Raw genomic sequence first — 6,888 nt, 5'->3', positions numbered from 1 at the left:
TATAAAAGACACCTGGAGGCAGCCAAGTACAGAGAAGTATTTTTAATGCTTTATGTTTCATTATGTTCTTATCTATGTTGGAAGCTGCCCAGAGTGGCTGGGCCAACCCAGTCAGATGGTTGGGGTATAATATTAATATCAATATATCAATATATTAATATTGATGTATTGATATATTAATTTATTAATATATTAATAGAATAGGATGTCCCTATTTTCATTGGAGAAATGTTGGATGGTATGAAACAGGTGAAGACACATGCTCAGTAAATGGGGACTCAGCAATACAGCAGCCAGTAAAATGTTTGAAATGTGATGTGCAATATACAAATTTGGCACTAGATGGCGGCAGTGAGCTACGCAAAATTTGATGTATTTTTCAGAACTTCTTTTTTTAAAAAAAACTTTCACAGTGTTTTTTTCAATAGGCGTGTAGATTCCACCTGGGTCACCCGGGAGCCACCGAAGAGCAACAAAGCTCGGATCCGAACCTTGACCTACGATGAGGCTGGGCAGCGGCCGGAATTCCTTTGCCACATTCTGGCACAGGCTGGGCTTTCGCACATCTATCTCTGCTCTCAGAGCAGCAAGGCCTATTTTGGAAAGTTAACCCCCCCCCCCCAATATACACACACCGAGAGAGAAATAACGAAAGCACACGTGAGGGAGTTGCTGACATTTACAAGGTGGTGAAGCGATAGACCTGGTAGCTGGAGCAGGCGGGGGACGGGTGAGAGGCAGCCAGGCCACATGCTTGTTCCATCCAGCTTCCACTCCAGCAAAGCCGAGCGCTTATCTCCCAACGCCGGCCGGAAAGGAAAGGGCAGCCGTGGAGGGTTTGACTGACGAATGAGGAGAGGAATGGGCCGGCGTCAGTTTCTTGGACAAAAGTGCTTTCCGTCATGCCTCTGTTGGTAACTGTTATAGGAATTCTAAGGTCTTCTTATACAGTGGTACCTCGGGTTACATACACTTCAGGTTACAGAGTCCCCTAACCCAGAAATAGTACCTCGATTTAAGAACTTTGCTTCAGGATGAGAACAGAAATTGTGCTCCGGCGGCGCGGCGGCAGCAGGAGGCCCCATTAGCTAAAGTGGTGCTTCAGGTTAAGAACAGTTTCAGGTTAAGAATGGACCTCCGGAACGAATTAAGTCCTTAACCCGAGGTACCACTGTATATAAAAAATATATATATATAAAATAAATATTTTTAAAAATGTTCCTAAATGTACAAGGCAAACACATACATAAGTATATAAACCACGTGTCTGAAATAGTACACGAGAGCAATCCTGAAGCCATTTTAACTCTCCCAAATGGACCTCAAATGTTTCTCTGCAAGGAGGAAGGAAATAGGAAAAGCTTTCCAATTGTCTTTGGACTGTAGGGGCTCCCTTTGCAAATACAGCCTGGCAAGTATCTGTTAAGCTGAGCAAAGTTATCAATATGGGTAAGAGAATCAGGAACTAACGCAATGCATTTTGTATGCAATTTTCACAAATGCGCACTTTTTTATGCATGCAAAATTTATTTGCATTTTTTAATGCATTTGTGCATTCACTGTTTGGCTGGATAACTGCACTGCAAGAGAAGGGCATGTTTCTGTGTTTCAGTATGTACACTGTTTCAGAAAGCACAGGGTAAAGGTAAAGGTAAAGGGACCCCTGACCGTTAGGTCCAGTCGTGACTGACTCTGGGGTTGCGGCGCTCATCTCGCTTTATTGGCCGAGGGAGCCGGTGTACAGCTTCCGGGTCATGTGGCCAGCAGGACTTAGCCGCTTCTGGAAAACCAGAGCAGCTCACGGAAACACCGTTTACCTTCCCGCCGGAGCGGTACCTATTTATCTACTTGCACTTTGACGTGCTTTCGAACTGCTAGGTTGGCAGGAGCAGGGACCAAGCAACGGGAGCTCACCCCGTCGCGGGCATTCGAACCGCCGACCTTCTGATCGGCAAGCCCTAGGCTCTGTGGTTTAACCCACAGTGCCACCCGCATTGTTTAAATGCAGATTTAACCAATTCCCCACCGCCACTATCCCTGACTCCTCCTCCCCCAGGGGATAAAGACAAAGACGCAAAAGGCGGGGTATAAATAATAAAACCTTTGTTGCTGTTGTTGTTGTTAAAAGGTGAATTTAGGGGATGGAGTGATCTCACCTGTTTTGAACCTGATTGAGAAATGCTGCCCTCTAGGGGTGTATTCCAGTAGCATCCCTAATATTTAAAGCAGTCTTGTCCTACTTCAAACAGCCACAGCTGGGCTGGATGCTTTAGCTGAGATCCCTGCATTGCAGGGAGTTGGACTAGATGGCCCTTGGGGTCCCTCTACAATTCTATGATTCTATGATCTCGTAAGTAAACTGGTCCCAAGTTGTTAAGGGCTTTATATGCTACTAGCAAAACCACAGAACTGGTCCAGCAGCAAATCGGCAAGCAGTGAAGATCTCTGAGCACAGGCATTGCATTCTAACAAGGCCTTACTTCTGTCAGCAATTGTGTTGCAGCATTCTGCCAGTTCTGGGTCAACGGCGAGGGAAGCCCCACATGAAGGGCATTGCAGTAGTCTATCCATAAAGCAAGCAACACATGAACGACTGTGTCAAGGCTTTATGGGAACTGCTTCTGGGTTTTTCCAGAGGTTTTTGAACTTACCGAGTGAAATTTGTTAAACAGAATTAGTTTTTTGCCTCTGCATCTCAGCCCTGCCTGAATCCTGATTCAACCGAGATAATAACTTTAATAATAATCCGCACCCTGCTTTCCTTTCTAAACTGGACATTGTCCTAGAAGGCAAGTTACTGATCTTCTGAGCACAAAAAATGTAAGCTGGAGGTGTCCTGCATCAGATAAAACCTGAACATATGAAACACCCAGTCTAAAATCCAAAGCAATAAATTCCAATAATATCCCAAAAATCAAACACAGAAGGCAGCAGCGTAAAAACATTAAAATTAAAACAGCTAATTAATATCAGCTCCAGACTCGGAGGATGAACACAGCTGGCTCCATATTTCAGCTCCTTTATTTCTCTTGCAGCTTCCTGCCCCTGCTGCTGAATCCGCACTGAAAAATTGCCGCCAGAGGGTAGGACTGGAACCAATGGCTTCAAAGTCCTGGAACGAAGAATGTGGGGAGAACTGACCAAACCAGCTGGGAAATTGGGGATGAGGGGCGTGGTTTGTACCTGATGAGCCAGAAGAGAGGGAAGATCAATGCATGTTGTTGTTGTTGTTGTTGTTAAGTCGTTTAGTCGTGTCCGACTCTTCGTGACCCCCTGGACCAGAGCACGCCAGGCACTCCTGTCTTCCACTGCCTCCCGCAGTTTGGTCAAACTCATGCTGGTAGCTTCGAGAACACTGTCCCACCATCTCGTCCTCTGTCGTCCCCTTCTCCTTGTGCCCTCCATCTTTCCCAACATCAGGGCCTTTTCCAGGGAGTCTTCTCTTCTCATGAGGTAGCCAAAGTCTTGGAGCCTCAGCTTCAGGATCTGTCCTTCCAGTGAGCACTCAGGGCTGACTTCCTTCAGAATGGATAGGTTTGATCTTCTTGCAGTCCATGGGACTCTCAAGAGTCTCCTCCAGCACCAGAATTCAATGATCAATGCGTAGCTGTCAACTTTTCCCTTTTTTTGCGAGGAATCCTATTTGGAATAAGGGAATTTCCCTTAAAAAAAAGGGAAACGTTGGCAGCTATGGATCAATGGAGGCCACGATGGGTCAGGCGGGGAGGCCCAGGATAGAGTAAGCAAGCGAGCAGAAGCAGGCTTTTAAGACTGTAAACATTTTGAGGAATGGATGAGTCCTAAGCGTGGGAAAAGAAGCGAAGGCCATTTCAACAGCAGAGGTGGAAAGGACCACGGAAGAGGAGATTATGTAGGCTGTTCCAAAGAGGGGAAAGCCCTTAAGTGCATTTTAGGAAAGCAGGAATTGCAAATCCAGGCCTGGCTAAGGAAGAAGGATGGATCTGGCAAAGAGTTGACACGACAAGGGAGTAACAGCTCCCAGAGGACCAGCTGGGATGTTGTACAGCAAAAACCCCTGGCCCCTGGGAAGGCAGAGTTGATGCACAAGCAATGTGGACAGGAGCCTCTTTCTTCAGAGGCAAGAAGGGAGGTCCAAAAGGCATGTTTCCGTTCAGAGTGTCAGCCGGCCATGTCCTCCATCCAGAGTACTCCATTCCGTCTGTCCCCTGGTTTCCCATTCCCTGTTATGTACTGAAGTTCTCACCCTGGGCCAGCAGGAGGATACTGTAGATAGTTATGCAAATAAGGGATCGAAAGTGACGTTCAGTGATTGGACAGTTTTAGAAAGTTGTTACAGTTACGTTGTACTGGAGCTCTATATAAGCAGGCTGACTGAACCCTTTAGTTCAGTTCTGTTCTGGCCTGTGAATAAACAAGAGCTGTTTGAAGAATCGCTGTGTCGTCTGATATGTTCACCCACAACATAACATTCCCCCCTCCTCTCCTACTACCTTGGTTCTCAAACGCCTTGGTACTCAAACAACTTGGAACCCAAACTGTTGAATAGTGGAAAAGATGGACGAAGGACACAGCTCTGTTGGATTCATAGCTCTTTATTGCAGCGGTTAGAACTGCTCCTGGAATCAGACTGATTGCAACCTAGCTGGCTGCTTTATATAATACTAAGTACCGTGAAACAGTAACAACTCACAACTAGCTAACCAATCAGGAGCGACAGTTGTCAATCCTTCATTTACATACTGGTGGCCCTGAGTGAGAACTGCTACTAATCTTAATACATAACACAAACACTGCAAACCCGGAAGTAAGTGTTCCGGTTTACAAACATTTTTCGGAAGCCGAACGTGCTCCGTTTTGAGTGTTACGCTGAAGTCTGTCTGTTTTCGCTATTTATTTTGCGGTTTTGTTTCTGCGGCTCCTTTTCATTTCCTTTTTGTGACTGCGTGGAACCCAGTTCAGCTACTGGTTGATTGATTGTGTGACTGCAGTACAGTGGTACCTCTGGTTACGTACTTAATTCGTTCTGGAGGTCTGTTCTTAACCTGAAACTGTTCTTAACCTGAGGCACCACTTTAGCTAATGGGGCCTCCTGCTGCCGCCGCACCGCGATTTCTGTTCTCATCCTGAAGCAAAGTTCTTAACCTGAAGCACTATTTCTGGGTTAGCGGAGTCTGTAACCTGAAGCGTATGTAACCTGAAGCATCTGTAACCCGAGGTACCACAGTACATTGTTTATTGCTTTCATTTCATGGATCAACGGTCTAGTTTAGATAGTAAAATTCATGTTAAATTGCTGTTTTAGGGGTTGTTTTTAAAAAGTCTGGAACGGATTAATCCATTTTGCATTACTTTCTATGGGAAAGCACGCCTTGGTTTTGGAACGCTTTGGTTTTGGAACAGACTTCTGGATCGGATTAAGTTTGAGAACCAAGGTACTACTGAACATGCAGGTTTCTCATTGGGTTGCTGTCTGTGGGCACAGGCTCTTTTAGACTTCCCTTTCAAAATAATTTTTGTACTTCTGCAAACCCTGGGTTTTGCACGCACCCCGGCATCTGATCCCCCTGCCCTTTTGGCTCCATCCAAGCCCCACGGCATTTTCGGGCTTGGATGCAGGAGGAGGAAGCAGGGAGCCGGGGTGTGCAAATGCTTGGTAGAAGATGGGTGTGCTGGGCCCGGGGGTAACCCAAGAATTACGGTCCAGGTCCAATCCAGAATCTGTAGGTTCAGCTAGGAGTCAGTCCAACAGGGTCAAGGCTGGTCATGAGGCAGGAAACCAGGCAAGGACAGGTACAGGATCTCAGGCAGGATCTGGCAAACAGCAATGTTGCTCCTGCAACCTGGGGCGGGGTCCAACAGCCTTTTATCTTTGTGGGGGTAATGGCCGGTCCTGATCCCCCGGCGACTCACCTCCCTGTCTTGCCCGAAGGCAAGCCCTCCTCTTGCAAGTACTCAGGTCTCTCCTCTCTCAGACCTTAGTCTCTGCAGCTTGGGAGACGTCATAGGTCACTAGACCCAGGGGCCACCTCAGCCTCCCCTGACCCAACCAGTAGTGGAGCAGCTGTAAGTGATGGCCCAGCTGGAGGCAACGAGGTAATCCCCGCATCTGGAGCCAGGGCAGGCTCAGGCCCCTGACTCGGCCCAGCCGGTGCTTGTTGCAGGGGAACCTGTGCAGACTTGGACTCTTCAGGATCAGGCCCCAGGCTTGGTTCAGATGATGCCTGAGGCAAAGAATCCAGTGCAGACTGAGACTCCTCTGGTTCCAATCCGAACCTGAGTCCCAGGCCATCACACTGGGTTGGACGACGAGGCAATTCACTGGGAAATGCCTGGTAACTTTCTGATGACCCCCAAAGATTCATACAATGATATTGGGTTCATTGAGCTGGAAGGGGACTTGTCTAGCCTAGACCCTGCTTATTGTAGGAAAATGAAAACCTTCTTCCTCCTCTTCTTCCTTTTCTTCTTTTTTGGTGATCACTCATAGCTGAGTAAGATTGTCTTCCATGAACACGATCTTAACAGTGAGTCCGTAAGTGACTGTGGAGGCCAATTCTGGATCCACACGTCCTGCCACAGTGGGAACATAGGTTTCTGAGCAGGAGTTTATCATGGGGAGGGTTTGCCAAGCGTGCCTTCCTCTTAGCGCATTTCTTATAAACGCCATCTCCAACTCCTCAAAAGATTCCATCAACAGTGTCTCCGAAAAATTCTACACATCACCTGGGAAGACAGGTGAACTCATGCCAGTGTACTGGAAGAAGCAAAGATGTTGAAGCGATGGTTCTTCAATGTCAACTTTGTTGGACCGGTCATGTTGTGCGGATACCTGATGATCGTCTTCCGAAGCAACTCCTCTATTCCGAACTTAAAAATGGAAAGTGTGATGCTGGTGGTCAACAAAAG

This window comes from Podarcis pityusensis (genome assembly GCF_964106645.2).
Source record: "Podarcis pityusensis genome assembly, chromosome: 18".
In the NCBI taxonomy this organism is placed as follows: Eukaryota; Metazoa; Chordata; class Lepidosauria; order Squamata; family Lacertidae; genus Podarcis; species Podarcis pityusensis.
The sequence above is the reverse complement of the archived record's forward strand: the minus strand, read 5'-3'. Positions refer to the sequence as shown.